Consider the following 22,600-nt stretch of genomic DNA (forward strand, 5'->3'; position numbering starts at 1 on the left):
AGTTTGGTGAACAGAAGGCTCTGAGGAATCTTATCAAAATTGCTCAATACTTGATTGGGGAGATTAAAGAAGATGGAGCCAGATTCTTTTTAACGGTGCTTTGAGAATTGAAAAGATGGGATGGTCATAAACTAAAATACAGGAATTTCCACTTAAAAATAGGAAAAAATAATATCCCAAGGGTGACTGCATCCTTGGAGATTTTCAAAATCCATCGAGTGAGGTCCTGAGCAATCTTCCGAAATTATCTCCTGAAATTATTATTAAAAATCTCTTGAAATTATAGTGCATTTCAGGATCTTAGAATGGCACTTAGTAATTTCCCTGTGACCAAAGTGCAGAATCCAAGATCTCCTCATTGCCCATTATTTTTAAAATCACTTTAAATCATATTTTAAAATTATGTACAATTCTTTGTTGTACATAGTTATTAGTCTGTTGAGCACATAATGTGTGCATATTAGAGGCGATATATATGTTCTAACACATCTTCTAACACAATCTTCAGATAGCTTATTTGGCTGATCTGAAAACAATAACTATTTTTTATTCAATTTTGTTCCTAGAGTGAAAGATTAAAGTAATGTCATATATGTGAGTGTATCTCACTCAAAGATGAAAATAATAAAAAAATATGAAAATAATAAGACATGATAACGAGATTTAATTAAGTGTATATGTAAGAATTTGAATTAAAATGTTGTGGTTTTCTTTGGTAAATAAGTAAATATTCACAGCTTCCTTATTTATAGAAAATAAAGTGAATGAACTCTGATTCTGCGTAAGAATTCAATTTTTTGCATAAAAACATTTTTTCATTAAAATTTCATTAAATTTCATTACATTTTAATTAAAATTGTCTTCTTCACAGTATTGTAAATAAATAGGTATAAATTCATACAGATACTATTACACGAAAGCAGGACTAATCTAATTTAGCATATATATTCTACTGTTGAACATTACTTGTGCAATATAAATATGTCAGAGGCAAAGATAAAGTATAGAAATGCTTTGGGAATTTGATTTGTACAAGGGAAGAAAAAGAAATTCTGAAAAATTTGATAAGTATTTGCATATGACTTGCATATTTGAGGGGAAATACTGAATAGTGTAAAACTATTTTTTAATTAGGTTTTAATATATTTTAATTTTTTAATGTCAATATAATATTTTTATGTGCAGTATTTTATAGGTATGTGACTTTTAGTACTATGTTAAACCACACAAAGATGTATCAGAAAAACCTGTGCCAAATTTATTTTTCATCTGTGTTTCAGAGAAGGAAACTTTTATGTTCAATTTGTGCGGCTTATTGTGTTGTCAGTCAAGGAAGATTTTTTTTTCCTTGAACTGTCTGATTGTTTCTTACTAGGCTTTTTACTTTCACACGCTTCCAAGAATTCTTCCTATATTTTATGTTTCCTGTTTCTTTCTTTGTGGCTACACAACAGTTTGACTAAAATAGAATTATTCTAGGAAAAAAAAAAAAAAGAGAGAAAAGTCCATAGTCCATAACGAAGACAGCACCTTATGAAGGATCAGCTCTGCTATAAGATTATTTATCTAAAACAGGCATGAACAGCAACAGTTCAATAACTTGTTAGACAAATTAATATGAAATACTTCATTTACATACCCATGCTTTCCACTGAATACTTGAATTTCAGTGCTTATGTCAAAACAATAAAAATATCTCCTCTAAATATTTTTAATTAAATATTTTTATTTTTAATCTTCTCATTGCCTGGTCAAAAACTTTAAAGACTGAAAATAATTTAAAAGAAATATACATATAGAGCTTCTAGTGTTGTTATCATGCTTTCATGGCAGTGACAAATTTTTAGAGTTGTCAAGGAAACAATCAGGAGAAAGAGTGGTCATGGATGTTCATTTACCTTGCTGGGGGATCACGATTGATGGAGCTGCTGTCGGTGCTATGCTGTACAATAGCTCAGCTATTATTCAATGGCTTGTAAGAAAGGCAATGAAAAAGATTCCTAGCCTCATTAATCAAGCCTGATTTGTAGCCAGAGTTTGGTGCAGAGAGGAGCTCTTTCTCAAGCCATATTTTGATGTTCTTGATGTTGTTTTTTGTTATTGTTGCTGTTTGTTTGTTTTCAATGTAACTAGATCTCAAAGTCAAACAGCATGTGGACTCCTGTTTTTAGCTATGGACAAGAAGGACAATGCAAAAAGCTATTTGTTCTTTCTTCAGCATTGTTCTATGGATTTCAATTCCAGAGTCTTCAAACCAAACTCCACTGAAAGCTTTTAGCATATTTCTTACTATGTATACACCTCTTTTTTGAAAAGTGATTACATAAACTGTTTAGTCCTTTATCTCAAAAATCATTAATCCTGATGAAATCTGAATAATGAGGTCTTTGGAGAACATCTTTATGAGTATTAGTAGAGTAGACAGCTGTTGATTAAAAAAAACAGTAGTGATGTTTGTATTTTTTATTTTATATTTTATTTTATTATTTTATTATTTTATTTTATTTTATTTTATTTTATTTATTTGTATTTATTTATTTATTTCCAGAACTCAAGAGAAAACAATGTTAAAATTGATATTAAATACCACCTGAAAGCTTCTTAAATAAATAAATGTGAAGTTGTCTAAACTACAGAAAATAAATAAATAATGAAAGATTGAAAAACCGGAGATAGTTCAAGAAAAGAATAGAAAGTGAGAGCAAGAAAGATGTTCAGTTACCTTCATGTATTTCCATGTGTTTATGCTGGTTACTTACATAGGTTAGAAAACCTCATAAGTCAATCACATTCTTTTGTTTGTGCCCATTCATTTCATTATTGAATTGATGGACTGTTATGGAGACCCTAAGTGCTGATGTGTAACAAGTTTTTGGAAAACAACTGCAATTGCAGAAGAATGATAGCAGTTTAATGTAGTAATAGACTGTGTAATGTCATTATTATTATTTTTAATAACTAATATTAGTTATTTTATATAAGATTAGTTATTTATATGTAAGATTGGTTTTAAGACAATTTCTTTTTTGTTAAGGTATTTATATTGGGAAAAAATAGCAACATAATGTGAAATGTATGGACTCTTCATGAACCTCTAATTTAAAGATCTTCTGTAAGAACAAATATTCAAATTTCAATGCTCACTTCGAAGTTGTTAAAAATGTCCCAGTAAATATTTTTAAAGAAATATTTTGACTTTAAAACAAAGTTCTTATTTGTTTAAAAGAAACAAACAAACAAACAAACAAAAAAAACCACAACCAACCTATAGTGTAGAAGAAACAGTTACTTTAGGGCAGTTGTATATACAATTAGCTAGCTTATCCCCACTTTTGGTTCTGTTTGTACTGGCCTCTTCAGCTGGTCCTGCTAATTTCTAAAATAATCAATAGCAAAAATGTAACTTCTGAGTTCCAGAGAAGTAAGTAAATTTTTTATCATTACTACTGTGGAATATTAAAAAATAAAAGATGTATATAAGTAGCTGCTACAACGTTGGTATATGTCTTTTTTTTTTTTTTTTTTTTTTTATTCTATTCAGGTACTTAAGATGCTGTTTTCCCCAATGGAAACACTTAAAACAAACAAACAAACAAACAAAAAACAACACTGAAGTTGCTAAGAAAATCTGTTGATCATTTGGTGCTCCCTGCTCAAAGCAGAGTCAACTACATTGGGTTGCTTACCTACATGTGCAGTCCGGTTTTGAGTATCTCCAAGGACAGAGATTCCAGAATGTTCCCATTCTGGAACATAATCTGAACATTCTGTTCATAATCTGTTTCAGTGTTTGACCACCCCCTTGGTGAAACAAAAGATTGTTACTTATGTTGACTAACAAGCTTTTTAACATTACTTTTAGGGAGATTTTAATTTTAATTTCAATTTTACTGCAGTGAGTATTTTGCTTTGGACTTGGGACATGCCTTTTTGTTTTAAATTACTTGTAGTAAGTTAGAAAAGTGGAATGAGTTATGCTGCCTCTTCAGCTACCCTTCTTTCCACATGATATACCTATTTTATCTAAGATTCTCTGAGATCCAACTAAGATTGGAAAAAAAAAAATCTATTTTCAAGTGAAAGCCTTCACTGAGTCAGGGTTACATTTGTTTGAAAGCTTTCTGGAATCAAAACCTTAAAAATGAGAAAATACTTACTGACCTTTTTAATTGTCCTTCAGTGAAGTTTTCAATGAGAATCTTAAATCTCAGTCTTAAATCACAGAGTACAAACGTCTACTTGAACTAAAGGAGTAGCTTCAGTAATAGGCAGCTCTAGCATGTTGATACAGTTTTTAGAGATCTGGCACAACAGGGGAATGGAACACTAGCTGTTTATGTATTGTACATGTGCTTATATATATACAATGAAAGTTATAAAAAGGAAAAAAAGTTCACACTGTTAAACAAACATGCTTCTAAAACACTGCTATAAATAACATCAAATCAATACCCTGTCATATTGGGAATATAACCTTATTCCATCAGGCCTTGTAGCACTGCACAAGTAATGGAAAGGCTTTTACTCAACTCAGAGTGCACTTGAATAAACAGGAGGTCACTCAGGATGTGTTCCTCACCAGTCTGTGGTTTCTATTAATGTTATTTCTCCAATATAGTTGCTGGCTAATGTATTACACAAATTTTACAATGTAAGCTTCATAAAACATATCAACTCACTAAGTACACTTTGTTTCTTCTGATGTTATCAAATATTAAATAAATGGTTTTTTTGTTTGTTTATTTGGTTTTCTTCTCTTGATGTTTAAAGGAAGATTTTTTCTGTTGCCTAAATAGGTGAAAACTATTTTATGTACAGGATCATTTCAACGATATACGAGATGCCCTGCAAACACGCTTGGTGACCATGTTGGTGAAGATGCAGCATAGTATTTTATGTGATGTAATTCAAGTTTTAAGAGTTTGTTTTCCTCCTAAGAGAAGATGGTCTTCTACAGCTGAATGCTAATCAAGTATTTAATCTAGTATTGGAGTCCTCTCAAAAAGATACATAAACTATTTTCAATCTTAGAAAATAAGAATAATAAATAAAGTTATTTTTATAGTCAAAATAAAATTTAAAATAATTTACTTCCTAAAATCTCCAATCCTTACTGTCATAGTGTCCTGGGTCTGGCTGGGATGAAGTTAACTTTCCCTGCAGCAGCCCATACAGTGTTGTGCTCTGCACTTGTAGCTAGAACAGCACTGGTATCACACCAGAGTTGTGTCTACTGCTGAGCAATACTGGCACAGCATCAGGACTCCCTCTAACCCCCCCAGAGCCAGTAGGCTGGGGGTCAGCAAGAGGCGAGGAAGGAACATCACCAGGGCAGCTGACCTAAACCAACCAAAGGGATATTCCATATCATATTACATATGATGTCACACTCAGCAATAAAAAGTGGAAAAAGGAAGAAGAGAGAAGCTCTCATTGTGAAAACATTTGTCCTCCTGAACAATGGCTACGTGCATTGAGGCCCTGCTTCAACAACGTGTTCAAGCATCGCTCATTGGTGGGAAGCAGAGAGTAATTTCTTTCTTTTGCACTTCCACACGGCCTTTTCCTTTAATTAAATTATACTTATCTCAACCTGTGAGTTGTTTCTTTCCTTTTCTTCTTCCCCTCCTCTTCTGAGGAGGGAGAGTGAGAGAGCGGTTGTGGTGGAGTTCAGCTGCCTAGCAAGGTAAAACCACCACACACAGAATAAAACCTTACTTTCAAAGGAATGCATTTGGTCTTATTTTTCCTGCAGTCTGTTAAACTGGCTTGAATTTGTTTCATCCAAAATTTAGTGCTTATATAGGACATTTGAGCTAAGAGTGTAGTAGCCATAAACTCACTATGGAGTGAACGGAAAGAGATAATTACTAATTTTCTGAATGTACCTCTAAAACTGCCCATCTCTCAGCATAAACTAGATTCCCAATGTAAGCAACTCATTTGTGATCTGAAAGTAAGGTAATAATAATAATAAAAATAATGATAATAAATAATAATGATAATAATTAATATTTTTAAAAAACAAACAACAGGACCATCTGTTCTGGTTTCAGTTGAGATAAAGTTAATTTTTTCCCTATAGCTGGTATGGTGCTGTGTTTCTTTTTTGTTTGTTTGTCTGTTTGTTTGTTTGTTTTTAATGAGAATAATATTGGTAACACACTAATGTTTTAGTTTTTGCTAAGCAGTGCTTACACTGAGTCAAGGACTTTTCAGCTTCTCATACTACCCTACTCATGAGGGGGCTGGGGGTGCAGAAACTGAAAGGGAACAGAACAAAGTCAGCTGACCCAAAGTGTCCAAAGCAATATTCCATACCATGTGACATCATGCTGAGCAATAAAACTGGGGGGAATTGGCCAGGGGGCTGCCATTGCTTGGGGACTGTTTGGGCATCAGTTGGCTGGTGGTGAAAAACTGCACTGCACATTGCTTGCTTTGCTTATTGCTGTTGTTACTGTATATTTGGTTTTGGTTTTGTTTGGTTAGTTTCTTTCTTATTAAACTGTCCTTATATCAACCCACAAATTCTTGCACTCTTTAATCCATCCCCACACCCACCCATCCCACTTGGGAGTGGAGTGAGTGAACAGTTTTGTGGTTTTTAGCTCTGCTGTGTTAAACCACAACACCACTTTAACAAAATTTTAATAAGAATTCACCAGCAATGTAAAGATGAATTTCAACATAAAACATGGCGGCTGATAATAAAACATGGCAGCTGATGATAGCAATATATTTTCAATGTAATATGTATAAGATAAATCCAAAACTATCTTCTTTAATTTTACAAATAAATTTCCAATAGTAAAAACCTTAGAGGAAGAAGAGTAGAAATTAAATATCAGGTATTCCTGCAGTTTTACTGCTCCAAAGACATATTGTGTTGATTTTAACGAAAAGGGTGACTTATAGATCATTCCTTTCGTAATAACTTTTAGCAAATATATGGTAACAACTTCTGTTATGTTGCTAGAACTGGAAAAAGACCAAAAAGTAAAGTGAAATAAAATCATATTTTCCAATGCAAGAGACATTGTTAAAGACTATATGGTTTGTGGGTACTTTATTACATACATCTGCAGAAAATAAAACAGAATAATGATAAAGTTTGGAATGTGTTACATGGGAATGATACCATGAATTTTCACTTGAAAGCATTTAACAAGTAGTTTAGCAATGGAGATATATGTGCTATAGAGATACAGGTTGTCACAAAAGGAGCACTGAGAGGAGCACACAGCATATGCTTCTTTCCATTCATTTTCCAGCAGATTAATTCCCTGCAACAATATACATTACAGCTGTATCTATTTTTATAAGACAAAAGGACTGCAACTGAATCAGATACTTACGCTGCTAATTACTTTTTTCAGGACCTTACCTGAACTAACAATTTATTTGAGTATTTCCTTTAGCATTCATACGGGATGAATTTTTGCCTCATATTTTTGAAATTATTTATATTCTTCATATAGCTAGTCAGTGGGCACTATTCAGTATTGTCTACATAATGATTTTTCTAAGGAATTGTCTAATAGTCTGTTACTGTTAGAACCATTAGATTCCAAGAGAAAAAAAAAAAAAAAAAAGCTGCAGTATGAGATCATAATATATCTAAAAAATGCTCCCTCTGGGCATTTATAGCAGGTCAAGTTTATACTGAATTCTATTATGGAATGAGATCATTCTACAGAGTTTATGCTGAAGAAAACGGTCATGGCAACTACGTGTTCATGATAACTACGTGTTCATGATGTAGAGAGATAATAATATTTCTTATGAATTAATAAAATGTAATATTAGTTGATATGTACACTCCCCCATACAGGGAGAAATATATTGTTCAATAAAATGTTCCTCTTTTCTGATATCCTATGTATGTAACAGCTTTACACATAAGAATGTCCTTACAAGAATACTGTTTCAAATAGGCTGGCTATTAGTGTGGTTCAAAACCCTTTAATGGTACAAGAACTAAAGGAATGGAGGGTAAAAGGAATTACCCACTAAGTATCAAGAGTTTGAAACTGAGAATTCTCAAGAATACAGTGCCTTATAGTTACTCTATCTCATTCTGAATAAACATGAAATGTATGCTGTTAACAGTTGTTCTCAGTTACTATATGAAGAACAGATTTCATTAAATTGAGTACAGTAAAGTATTTAAAAAAAAATGTCTAGAGAGAAGACTGCATAAAAAAATAATTAATGAAACAAGAAACAATTTGCATGTCATCTGGTACATCTAATTTAAGTATCTTATTTAGAGTCTAATTTACAAAATACATGCTCCTAGACCAAGAGGACCATCCCATCAACTGAAGTTATAACTTCTGCAATGAGTGATGAATGAGCCTTGTCCTGAAAAATGAAAAATGACCCTTATTTTAGGACACTAATGAAATGGTATTCTTAGTACCCTTATGTTGCATAAATCTGATGATTACAGAAGCCAAAGAAAACATGTAATATGTGCATTCTAGGTCTTCCTTAGCCAGAATAAATTGAACCTGTGTCTCTCACAGCTCAGGAAATTTCTTTAAGGACTAAATGAGTTAGATGATGCTACCTGAGGATCCAGGGAACTATATTCTCCATTCCTTATGCTAGCACGCAGCTACTGTGGAATCAAGAATACAAAAGTCCATTCAAAATGTAAGAAAAAGCTGAAGACATTCTATTTTAGAGAGCATTTAGCTGGGAAGTTCTTTCTGTTCCTCTGTTTTCAACACTGGAATTATATTTATTTATTTTTTTAAATCTGGCAGAGATTTAAGGACCTTTCAATTTAGGAATGGAGTGTAGCTTGTTAACAGAAAGTTTCTAGCAGCTTTTTGGAGGGATTGATTAAATGGCAGAAAAGTATCATTGAAGAAATATCAATTGAAAGCTTTAATGCAAGCTGGATACTGGTCTCTCAAAAATTTCCAGAAATGGAAATTCAAATCCTCTTGTTTAACTCTGTCGTGGGCAAAATGGAACACGTCATATAAATATGAAGCTAGCATATATTATTGGTACAAATAAGTGCAAAACAGTCTAATAGTGCAAACTACCTGCTTTGCACAGAGAAGCCTCATTAGAAAGACACTTAAATCATTAAAAAACAAATGAACACCACCAACAACAAAATAGTAGTGATTAGTTATTCTTTCTCCCGTGCACTGTGCTTTACTTTCCGTTGTCCTGCCATCTCAACAGCTCCAAGGTGAATCAGAAGATCACTGATATGGGCATGGTGTCGTGTGTCCCATCCCCGCTCCCCCCCCCCAGGACACACTTGAGTGTTTTAGTGGTTTAAATTAGTGGTCTAAATTGTAGTCCCACAAATTGACATATAATTCCAATATGTTCAAATAATCAAGAGGTTATTTTTGTTTACTTTGTTTGTTTGTTTTCGCTTTCACATTTTCAAACATAGTTTCTTTCCTGTTTCTCCTTACTTTAGAAGAATAATAATTAGTTTTTCATTTAGACCAGCAGCAGTGAATTTAAGCACCAATAATCTGTCCATGCTTCATTGCTTTCTAGTCCATAGACTCCTGGGTATACATTAACTAGCAATTCTTGTGTGTCTGGAACAAATAAACATAAGGCACCCCTGGCATAGCCTATCATTTCAGCATATGATGAGATGCTACTGTAGTGAGATAACTAGTGGAACAAGATGCAGATCAGTATTAAAAATCAGAGTGAAAATGTGGACAGTGGAAAATAAAATGAAACCGTGCATAGTGCATTTCAGTTAAAAAACAAATATTTATCTTTTTGTTGTATTATTTATATATATATGTATATATTTTTTCTTTGCTTTTAATCTGATGAATAATGTTGCAAATGCCTATTCAAACCAAGATAGATAAGAAATGTGAGAAAAAATACAGTAAGTAGGTAATTAGTTGAGTTATTTTGAATTGAATTCTTTTGATAAGTACTACGATGCTTTTTCTGTTCCTGAAACTAGAAATGTTATTTTAGTCTATTTGTAGCTCTAAGAAAAATAACCTCACAATGCAGCTTAGAAACATAAGAACATAGAATTATCTGGAGGCGTATATTCTAAATGAAAACCCCTGTCCTTAATTATCATCACAGTGATATTGCTTTTGACTGTTACACTTGTGAATTTGGTAATAGCTTCATTGGGAATTTGGCTTTTGTTTGCAATTGAAGCTATAGCTTGCTCAATTTAGAAGGAAAGAATAGTGAAATTTTGCTGCTAACTCAAATGTGGAATATCCATGATCTGAAGCAGCTCTGGAGAATGACACTTAGAAAAGTATTTAATATTCATTTCATTTTCAAAGGCTTTGGGGGAAACTAGAATCTAAAGACTAGATGTTACTTACCTGTGTGGTAAAACAAAACGTGGCCATGAGTGTTTGTGCTTTTTACTGATTAAGACACCTGACAGAATGATCTTGATTACTGGATTAAAACTATTTGTTTATAACTTTAATTACTGAAGAGAAGCCTGGGAATAAATGTGAAGATAGATAGTGGTTTTCATATAATACTTTGTTCAAATGCAAATATATAAAAAAATAAGCCAAATCATCAGGTACTAGTGATAAAAATGCAAGTAGATATGGAAAAATAAAAAAAAAAAAAAAAAAAAAAAAGGAAAATAAAGCATATTTGAGTTTAGGAATTTCATACTGGTTTATAACTCTGGTGTCCTCAACTCAAGCCTCCAGCTACAGCAGGAAACTACATTATAAGGTGCCTAACAAAAAATAATATGAATGTGAACTAGCTTCAAGAAAGATAGAAAGAATTCATTTTTTGCTGGTTTAGAAAAGATTGAGCTTGTCAGAGGATATGACAGTAATTCCGTGAAAGGTTTCCACATACAGTCCAGTAATAGTGTTATCTTATCCACAGGAATAGGACAGTAATTAATGTGAATAATTTTGGGGGGCTAGACATTTAGACAAAAAGCATAAAAGACAGTTGTGTATAGCTAACAATGTAATAGGACGTATGGGCAGCTGGTACAGTTTTCATAATTTATGTTTTTAAAAGAAGGTCAAAATCTGCTGGGTGACAGAAGTGTTGCTGATTTTACCACAGTGTCTGGGAATGGACTGTGGATTTTCCTGGTCAGTTCCAGCCTTACGTTGTATGATTCTGTTCACAAGCTGACAAAGTTCTACTTTTAAAATAATTATGTTGTTTCATCTTGTTCATCTTGTTCAGAAGTTGTTCTAGATGTTTCTGGTGACTCCAGATCTAATTTTCAGTACAAATATATTCAGGATTGTCTGCTATCAGCTCCTTTTCAAACTTTAGCAAATATGATCTCTCTGTTCCAGTGAGTCATAATATCCATTCTTGTGATTATTTTGTTTGTTTGTTTGTTGTTGCTGTAGTTGTTTATTTGCTTCTGCTTGAATGAGATATTTTGAGCACAGTTTAATAGAAAATGTGTTGTACAATGACAATGATACTTTACAATTCCTACAGCAGATCTTGAAACTGACACTAATAACACGTTTGGCTGAATCACTGTCTTACTACAACAGGACTCGTATTTATTGTGGGCTCCATTCAGGGATCATATGCACTCATGCCTGAGATAGATGCAGGCACCTTTCTTGTATTTAAATTGAAGAAATCAATAAGATTGTAAATCAGAATCCAGTTCCTGCTTATAATATGGTACAATCTAGTCATTTTTTCCCCCTGTTATTTCCTCCTTATGAGGAAAACCAGAAGTTTTGATAGTTCCTGATAGGATCTACTTCCTGTCTAGCTTTAACTATCTAAAAGCTAGGTGGTCTATTCATCTTTGTTTCTTCTGTAGTCTATTTTTTTTTTTGAGTTATCATTACTATTTAAAAAATATTGCTTAAGAAAAGAAAGAAAGCTAAATGATGTGGTAAAGACAATATATAAACACATTCCTGAGAGCAAGCAACCTTACCAACATTTGGCAGGAAAGAATGGGAATATTAATATTTACATCATATATGAAGTAACATATAAAGATTATAGTTTATAAGATTAAATGAAAACACAGCCATGTGGACTCTTTCATCATCAGAAAAGCTTATATTTGTACAGATAAAGAATCACAATTAAAGATTTACAGATGTGTAGCACAACAGAGTATCTTTTTTGGCCTGTACACATAGAAATATGAACAAAAGAAATATGAACAGCTTTCCTTTTGTTTTATATATATGAATGTATACAGAGAAATATATGGTGTAAACACACACACACATATACTATTAAGAAAACTACTTTCAGGCTGAAGGAGTTGGGGTTGTCCAGCCTGAAGAAGAGAAAGCTTCGTAGAGATCTTATAGCAGCCTTCCAGTACCTAAACGGGGCCTACAGGAAAGCTGGGAATCAATCATGGAATCATAGAATCATAGAATGGCTCAGGTTGGAAGGGACCTTAAAGATCATGTAACTCTAACTCCTCTGCCATAGGCAGGAACACCTCCCACTAGGTCAGGTTGGCCAAGGCCCCATCCAGCCTGACACTGAACACCTCCAGGGATGGGGCATCCACAATTTCTCTGGGAAACTTGTTCCAGTGCCTCATTACCCTTACAGTGAAGAATTTCTTCCAAATGTCTAGTCTAAATCTATCCTCTTTTAGTTTAAGACCCTTCCCTCTTGTCCTATCATTATCTAACCGAGTAAAGAGTCCTTCTCCGTCTTTTTTTATAAGACCATTTTAAGTACTGAAAGGCCACAACGGGGTCTCCCCAGAGTCTTCTCTTCTCCAGACCGAACAGCCCCAGCTCTCTCAGCATTTCCTCATAGGAGAGGTGCTCCAGCCCTCTGACCATCTTTGTGGCCCTCCTCTGGACTCACTCTAACAGGTCTACATCCTTCTTGTGCTGGGGGACCCAGACCTGGATGCAGTACTCCAAGTGGGGCCTCACAAGGGCAGAGCAGAGGGAGACAATCACCTCCCTCAGCCTGATGGCCGTTCCTCTTTTGATGCAGCCCAGCATGAAATTGGCCTTCTGGCCTGCAAGCGCACACTGCTGGCTCATGACAAGCTTTTCATCCACCAGAACCCCCAAGTCCTTCCCTGCAGGCCTGCTCTCAATGTGTTCTTCTCCTAGTCTGTCCTTATGTCTGGGATTTCCCCAACCCAGGTGCAGCACCTTGCACTTAGACTTGTTGAACCTCATTAGGTTCACACGGGACCACTTCTCAAGCTTGCCCATATGTCCTTTTGGATGGCTTCCCTTCTTTCTTTGGTATCAATCACACCACTCAGCTTGGTGTCATCTGTAAACTTGCTGAGGGTGCACTCGATTCCATTGTCTATGTCATTGATGAAGATACTGAAAAGACAGACCCCTGAGGGACGCCACTTGTCACCGGTCTTCACCTAGACATAGAACCATAGATCACTACTCTGGTAGTGATTGCACTACATGGTGCAGCCATCAGGCCGATTCCTTATCCACTGGATGGTCGACCCTTCAAATCAATATCTTTCCAATTTAGAGATTAGGATGTCATGTGGGACCATGTCAAAGGCCTTACAGGAGTCCAAGCAGATGACATCGGTTGGTCTTGCCTTGTTGACTGATGCAGTCACTCCATCATAGAAGGACACCAGATTGGTTAGGCACAATTTGCCCTTGGTGAAGCCATGCTGGCTGTCCTGGATCACCTTCTTGTCCTGCACGTGCCTTATCATTGCCTCCAGGAGGATTCGCTCCATGATCTTGCCAGGCGTGGAAGTGAGGCTCACCAGTCTGTAGTTCCCCGGATCTTCCTTTTACCCTTTTTAAAAATGGGAGTGATGTTTCCCTTTTTCCAGTCACTAGCGACTTCACCTGACTGCCATGATTTTTTAAATATGATGGAGAGTGGCTTGGTGACTACATCATCCAATTTCCTCACAACCCTGGGATGCTTGTCAGTGCCTTGACTTTCCTAATCTCATCCCTGCATATTCTGACAGCATTTCTTCACCCTTTCCAGGGCACATGGCCCTGTTTCCACCATCTGTACATTTCCTCCTTTTGCCTAAGTTTGACCAGCAGATCCTTATTCAACCATGATGGTTTCCTACCTTCCCTGCTTGATTTCTTACATATGGAAGGGACTTTTTGTCAGGGACTGTAGTGATAGCACAAGGAGGAATGGTTTTAAATTAAGAAAAGGGTAGATTTAGATTAGATATAAGGAGGAAGTTCTTTATTCTGAGGGTGGTGAGGCACTGGAACAGGTTTCCCAGAGATGTTGTGGATGCCTCATCCCTGGAAGTATTTAAGGCCAGGTTGTATGTGGCTTTGAGCAACTTCAAAGTTGGAGGTGGGAGGTGGATAGTGGGAGGTGTCCCTGCCTATGTCAGGGTGGTTGGAATTAGGTGGTCTTTAAGATCCCTTCCAACCCAAACTATTCTATGATTCTCTGAATCTATGATTCTATAAATAGTAGGAAAAAGAGCCATGTTGGAAGGATTTTGAGGAACTACAGAGGTTTTTTTTTTTTTTTTTTTTTTTTTTTTTTTTTTTTTTTTATATGTCATGTTAACCTGGTAATTAAACTAGACTAGTTTTCATGTATTTAACACCAATTTCACTAAATAGACCAAATACTTAGCTTTCAACATAATGGGATTGACTCACCTGGAAATGTTGAGTACTTTGATTTATACACCATGGAGACACTGAAACTTCTGTGAAGGAAATTTTGTCCAGGTAAAATGCTCTGGAAGGATAAATTTTTGTTCACAATGACAAAGCTACAGGTAGGTAAATAAATTCAGTTTATGCAGGAATTTCTCACAGTTACACTAATTACAAGATGCAAAACTGTGTGTATTCATGGATTGCATTTATCAAAACACCACTTCAAAAAATGGAGGTCTTACATTAGTAAGAAGACATTAGTATTCAACTCTTCAGTAATTAATTAAAAGGCACATGTTGAACAAATTACTTACTTCCTAAGAATATAAAACTTGACAAGAACATCCACTTTTTTTTATTATTATTATTATTTTCTTTATTTTTTCTTTTTTCCTGAAGTCTGAGATCTTAAAGAACACACACAAAAAGGTAAGGTGCATTGTTATATTGTCTTATTCAGTCCTGGGAAATAAAGGACAATATAGAGAGAATGTCTTTTTTTTTTTTTTTTTTTTTTTTTTTTCTATGCACTGATAGTAGTAGTACAGAGTACAGAATTTTGTCCATTTAACCACATTACAAATGCTCAATAATTAGTTAAAATGTGTGCATACTTGGATGTGCAAACAAGATGGTTTTCCCTGGCTACCTGATGTTTTTTTCCAGGCAACCAGCTACATTTTCTTTTCCTGTAATATTTTCTGCTGTTTCATTTGGTTAAAGTACCCCTTAGTTTTTATTCTTCACTCCTGATTTTAGAGTTACATTTCTCCAGTGCCTGCCTTTCAATGTTGAAAGGTGAAAAGATCTCATACAGGATGTTCAGCAAGCATTGTCTAGGATCTGTGTATGTGGTGATAGTAAGCACATTCAAGAAGAGAATGTGAATTTTATGGTCCCTTATTTGGCTCAGAAGGGAGTGATAGCATGTTATCCATAATATAGAGGCTGACAATTTTCTTATGCATTTTAAATAGCAGAAAGTGATACCATAGGTGACATGAAAATAGATTTTTTTCCTCTTTTCCTCAACAACAACAACAAAAAAATCAAAACAAGCAAAGAAAATGTACATATTGCCACACAGTTCCATGAAAAATAAGCTAACATTATAATCAGTTACATAAAGAAACTGACTACATTGAAAGGAAACCTCAGTCCACAAAAAAATTTATTGAGAACTGAAGACTGAAGGAAAGATTATGTTCAGAATTAAGGTCAACAGTCAATTTAAGATTTTAGGTTCTTTTAAAGGTTAAATGTATTTCTTTGTTCCACAGAAATATTCTAGTTTGACCATATCTTAATGACAAAAGACTACCATTTTGAAGGCTATTGAATTTCTCAGCAACAAGGGTGACCTGCAAACTATGTAGCTCCACAAGAATACCCAATGTGCAGAGAATCAATTTTGTGGTTTTGCCCTCATTAACAAAAATCTGTTAGAGAAGAAGGGTGCTATAATCTGAGGATAAGAGCTGCATACTACAGAGTTTCTTAGAAATGAGGTTTTGTTTCTAATTACTGCATTTGTAATTTCATGAAACTAGTTCTGCTAACAGCCAAAAACCCACCCAGCTGCCAGATCACCCCTCTTCTCTCTCAGTGGGACAATGTAGGGGGAGAAAATAGAAAGAACAGGATCAAGAAAGATTTTTGGGTCACCGAATCAGAGAACGATTAAGGGTTGGAATGGACCTCTGACAGTCATCTCATCCAACTCCCTGCTCAAGCAGGCACATGTAGAACAGTTTGCCCAGGACTATGTCCAGGTGGCTTTTGAAGATCTCCAAGTAGGAAGACTCCACAATCTCTCTGGATGACCTGGGTTGAGCTAAAGACAGGGAGATCACTTACTAGTTGCCATCATATGCAAATATCAGGTCAGTGCATCTAATTTTGTAATGACTTTTGTACTTGGAGTATTTTATGTCATATTTCTTCTTCAGGAATTGTGGTCTCTGTGGTCATTGAAGACAAAACTCCTGATATTTACTAAACTCCTGATCTTTTTAGATTCGTTGCTGTTGTTGCTGTTGTTGTTTTATTAACGAATGTGGAAATATTTTACAGTGAGCCCAGTTGGTAGAATATTCACTTGTAAAAGTTATAAAAAAACAAAGAGGTATTCCAATTAGTAAAATACAATGCATTTTACAATTAATAATAATTTTGTTCTTAATACCTGCTTGAGGTTTCAGACCAATAAAACATAATTTTCAAGAGAATATTTGGTTATACAATGCGGAAGCCTCAGTCTTACCACTGTGACGCGGTTCACAAGGCTTTATGATGAAGCTGAAAGGAGACATCAATATGTCCAGAAGATGTATGAAACTTACTAGGATATGAGTAATTTTAGAAGCTCGGTCCTGTCTTCTGGTTTCTTGAAGTGATGTTAACATTTTGTACAGTATGAGCCAATAACAAGTCAATACCCTGAAACATTTTGTGCAAAAATCATGAGGGGAAAAAAATGCATAAATAAAAACAAATTCTAACTCTGGAGAGTCTTCAAAGATAGGCTAATTTAAGATGAAGCATTTAATCTTGGCTCTTAAAAAAAAAAAAAAAAAAAAAAAAAAAAAGCAAAATATCAAGAAATTAAGCGAGAAAAGCCAGTTGCCAACAAATGAGAGCACAGTCGTTAGACTTAACAGAAATCTTAAGCCCAGAAAGAAACCTAGTAACTTGACATAAGTATGTGCTTTACAAGCATGGGTAAGAAAAAGTGGTGGTAGAAGAATACACATTATAAAAGAATGTATATATAGTAAAACTCCGTACATATAGGGAATATTTAAATATAATATACATTGACAAGATCATCCCTGAGCCTTCTCTGTTCCAGGCTGAACAGCTCCCTCAGCCTTTCCTGACGGGAGAAGTGCTCCAGTCCCTTCATCATCTTCATGGCCCTTTACTGAACTTTCTCCAGTATGTTCACGTCTCTCTTGCACTTAGAAACTCATAACTAGAAACAGGTCTCCACATGTTATCTCACTGGTTTCTGCCAGAAAACAAATAAACAAACAATCAAACAAATAAATAAATAATAATTAAAATAAAACAATCAATTTAATTACCAGGCAATAGTAGAAGCTTTTACATTTAAGAAATTTAAACATTTGCAAAAGTCTTAGGAAGCTAAATGCAAACATATATATTTTGAAGTTCATATAGCTCCAGGACAATGTTATGCAACACTGTTTACTGGCATAAGATAGTCCTCTTAATATGGCTGGCTGCTCTTTACATTTCATTGAGTTTCTGAGAAAAAAAGATGGAGAACCATGTAAACTTTCCATAAATCCCTAAAAACTATTGCTTAAATTAACTACTACATAGGAGTTTTGTTTTATTTTATTTTATTTTATTTTTGTTATGTGACAATTCAAAAGGTTATAGAAGAGTATATTATCTTTTCAAAAAAATTACCATACACATTAAAATGTGAAAATGGTTAGCATAATATCCAAGTAAACCATAGACAGTGATGACAGCAATGATGTTTTGAAATTTAGTGTGTTTAGAAACAAAACCTTACTGCTCTAATTTAGGTTTATTTAGAAGAGACTACTCACAACGCTAAATATTCATTTTAGAGAATTTTCTTGTGCCAGGTCTATTTGCATTCAGCAACGTATACAGCAATAGTTTGCCTTAAAATTGCCACATGGTTTTATGAATACAGACAGACAATTCTGCAATACAGATACAGAGTTTTAAATAAATATGTCTGTTCACAACCATTAGGTACATAGGCAAAGTATAGAATCACAGCAAATTAAAACCCACCTTAGGAAAAAAAAAAGAGAAAAAAAAAAAAAAAAAGGAAGGCTGTTATGTTTTGAGAACATATTTCAGCTTCTCCTAGCTTCACTCTAAGAGAGGAATAGCTGAATAAGGCAGGATGCACAAAAGTAAAATTCCATTAGAAAAGAGAAAAAAGATTGCTTCCTGGAAGCTTCTATACTGCCTTTTTATTTGTCTTCAATTATTAATGTGATTATTCATACACATTCAGATACAAATGTCTACAGGTAGATTGGACTTCTCAGAATACTGAAATATTGATCTGTCAGAACTAATGTTGGTCATGGGAATTCAGTCCCATGACAGATGTGTTCCTGTACCCCATGTCTGTAGTAAAAGTGCTACATAAGGCTAACACAAATTAACTATTAAACACAAATTAACTACCACCTGATATCTGTGTGCCAGGTGTGATATTTGTAAAGTACACAGATCTGCTGCTACTCATGTATAGCTGCAGTATGGGATCACAAAGCAGGGAAGAGACAGGGGTATTCTGAAAATGTAGCTCAGTCACCTAATGGGGTTCCAGAGACTGTCACACTTAGTACAAAAGGATTTATAGGATTTGTGCCTTTTTCTCCGACATTATCTTCAAGCAATTGCTACCAATGCTATCATGGAGATTATCTTATTTACTTCTTTTATTCAGCTTCATTTCAAACAGTGAAGTTTAAAGACTGTATTCTCCAATATTACATTTGCTAGTAGCTTACTTAGACATCTTGGGAAAAATAATAGCACTAATTAAATATATATATGTATATATATTTGTTTCATTCTGACTTGCCTCCTTTATTGGACCAAAACAAATCTCTCAAGAAAAACAATCCCAAATAAAAGGTTTTTCTGGGCATGAAATCTAATTTTCAAATGCTGTTTCTAACGTCTCTGTAGCTCTTTGTTGCTTTGTTCCTCTATTCTGAAAGCTTCTTTGTTCCACTTTATTAAAAGGTGAAAAAGCACTACTAGAGCTTTGTGACTTAAGAGTTTTGTCTTATCAACAAAGAACAGAAGGAGTATTTGGAACCTGTTAGTACTGCTCTTTAAAAAATTTGCTGTGTCCCTCTCTCAGTAGTAGTATATACATATTTTTTTCCTCTATGGTCTTGCAGTAAATTCTGTAATTGTTGTTGCTGTTGTTGTCGTTGGGATGTGATGCAATAAATCAATATGCAATTTAGAGAAGAAGGAATCTAATTTTATTTCCTCATCTACAGTTTCTAGGTTAAAAACCCATAGCTAATGGAGCTTTTTGAAGGAATTTAGAATTCTGACTCATTTTTTGTGCTTCCGACAGTAAATTTACTTAAGCATTTCAGTGATGTATAGAAATAGACCTTTGTATAATTTTAGGAACCAATTCTTTCTGCTCTGAGCTATGTCTTACTGATATACTTCAAGTTTTATTTATATTTGCTACTAATTCAAACAAACAATTTTGTGCACAATAAAATTCACATTAATATTGACTAGTATGATTAAGCAAAGTGTCAAGATGTTGGTAACGCTCATATGGTATTTTGACATTTTGGAGACCTTGTTGAAAGACAACAGTTAATAATGAATCAGATTTCCCTGAAGACAGCTTTTGTTCTGTAGAATGGTCATAGACTGATCAGTAGGAACACAGTAAGTAGATCTAGTATTTTATCGATCAATTTTTCTACAGAAGGGCTATAACATGCAGTATGATTAGCATACATTCTTTTGATAGACATTCAGTTTTGACAAAAAGATTCCGGGTAACTGAGTATCCAATTACCTATGGGTTCAAGGGAATTTTTGAAAAGCATGTACCCGAAAGAGAACTGGAATTTATCAGGCTAAGGAAGATGAAGAGAAAGAGAGAAAAAAAATTATCCTAAAGGGGTCTAGTTAAAGAGGAATTTCAGCACAGGGTGATTTCCACGTTTGCAGGTGCTGTGGTTTAACTCTGTCAAGAAGCTAAGTACCACACAGCCACTCTCTCACTCTCCCTTCATGGGATGGGAGAGAACAGGAAAGGTGCAAGTGAGAGAACTGATAGGTTGAGATAAAGACAGTTTACTAGGTAAAGCAAAAGCTGCATGCACAAGCAAAGCAAAACAACAAATTCATTTGCTACTTCCCATCAGCAGGCAGGTGTTCAGCCACTTCTAAGAAAGACAAGTTCATCACATGTAATGGTTTCTTGGGAAAATAATGTCATCATTTGCAAGGTCTGCCCTCCTACTTCTTTAGCCTAGCTTTTATTGTTGAGCATGACATATGGTATGGAATGTGTCTTTGGCCAGTTTGGGTCAGCTGTCCTTGTTATCCTTGTTCTGTCCCCTCCCACCTTCTTGCACACCCTCAGCCTGCTTGCAAGCAGCGCATCACAAGAAGAAGAAAAAGGGCATCGCGAGAAGCAGAAAAAGTTCTTGGCTCTGTGTAAGCACTGCTGTGCAACAACTGAACATATTGGTGTGTTATCACTCCTATTTTCATAAAAAGAAATTCCAAAACACAGCCTCATATGAGCCCCTATGAAGAAAATCCAAAATTCTATGAAGAAAGTTCAAAATGTGTTGATCTGCCTGTCCCATAATTTCATCCCTATTTTGATACCCTGCTCCAGCTAATATGTTGTATTGGGTTTACGTGGCAAGGTCTAGGGGGCAGAGGGAGGGAGGAAGCAGGTGCAGGGTTGGCATCTGTGAGAACAGACCAGAGGCTGACCCATTTTAGATAGGAGCTGGTTCCAGCTGGATCAGAAAGGGACCCACGCTGGCTAAAGCTGAGCCAGGGATTGACACCGGTTGTGCCTCTATGACAACATATCTTAGAAAGAGAAAAAATGCTGTGCAACAGGAGCTGGGAGAAGAAGAGCAAGAAAATGTAAGATAAGCAACCTTGCAGACACCAAGGTCCTTGAAGGAGGGGGAGGAGGTGCTCCAGGTGACTGAGCAGAAGTTTTTCTGTGGCCTGTGGAGAGGTCTATGATGGAGCAGGCTGCCCCCCTACAGCCCATGGTGTACCACAGAAGAGCAGATCTCCAGGCTGCAGCCTGTGGAGGAGCCCACAGTGCAGCAGATGAATGAAGAAAGCTGCAGCTTGGAGAGCCCATGCCGGAGCAGACTCTGGGCCAGAGCTGTAGCCTGTGGAGAGGATCCCATGCAAGAGCAGGAGGTCTGGCAAGATCTGCTGCCCATGGGGCAATGCAAGCTGCCTGTTTCTGAAGGATGGACCCCGTGCTACATATTGGAGCAGTTCATGAAGAACTGCAGTCTGTGGAAAGCCCATGTAGGATCAGTTCAGGAAGGACAGCTTCCCATGGGAGGGACCCCATGCTGAAGCAGGGGAAGAGAGTGATGCTGAAGGAGTGGCAGAGAGCAAGTGTTAAGGACTGACCACAGACCCCATTTATGGTTCCCCTGTGCCGCTTGGGGGAAGGAGGTAGAAGAGGGTGGATGGTGGGGAAAATTGTTTTCAGTTTGCTTTTAGTTTCTCACTCTAGTCTGTTAGTAATACAAAGTATATTATAATAATCTTCCTTATGCTGAGTCTGTTTTGCCCATGACAGTAATTGGTGAGTGACCTCCATGTCCTTATCTCAACCAATGAGCCCTCTTTCATCTTATTTTCTCCCCCTCTTCCTTTGAGGAGAGGGAGTGAAAAAGCAGTTGTAAATTTCAGCTGTCCATCATGGTGAAACAACCACATATATCGATGATATTCCAACTAATATGTAAAATTTGCCATAAATTTCTAGCACCCAAGAAAGTCAATGGAAAAAAAATGCATACATAGTACTGGGAGCTAGGGCCAAAATCAGTGATTCCTTCCCTCTTCAAATAACCTTCAGTACAATCAGGATTCCTCTTTTCTACTTTTTTTTCTAGAACAATAATTATTTTATTGGTCTTTCTGCATCATGTCCAGTCAAAATAACAGGGCTGCAGCGTAGCCCTGTCCTAGATGACTTTCAGTCAAAACTACAGGAAATATCTTAAATTACATTGGATCAAAGTGCAGTCTCATATGTAACCCAGTAAAACATCCTCATCAGCTACCAAGTCTTCTAACTACTTAACTTACAGAATTATATGCATTTAAAATCAGTATACTCACTGTGATACAAAATCTATTAAGTCTGGCAAAATAATCCAAGTAACAATAAAATAAATAATGTTATAAATAAT

Source organism: Cygnus olor, chromosome 1 (genome assembly GCF_009769625.2).
Source record: "Cygnus olor isolate bCygOlo1 chromosome 1, bCygOlo1.pri.v2, whole genome shotgun sequence".
Classification (NCBI taxonomy): domain Eukaryota; kingdom Metazoa; phylum Chordata; class Aves; order Anseriformes; family Anatidae; genus Cygnus; species Cygnus olor.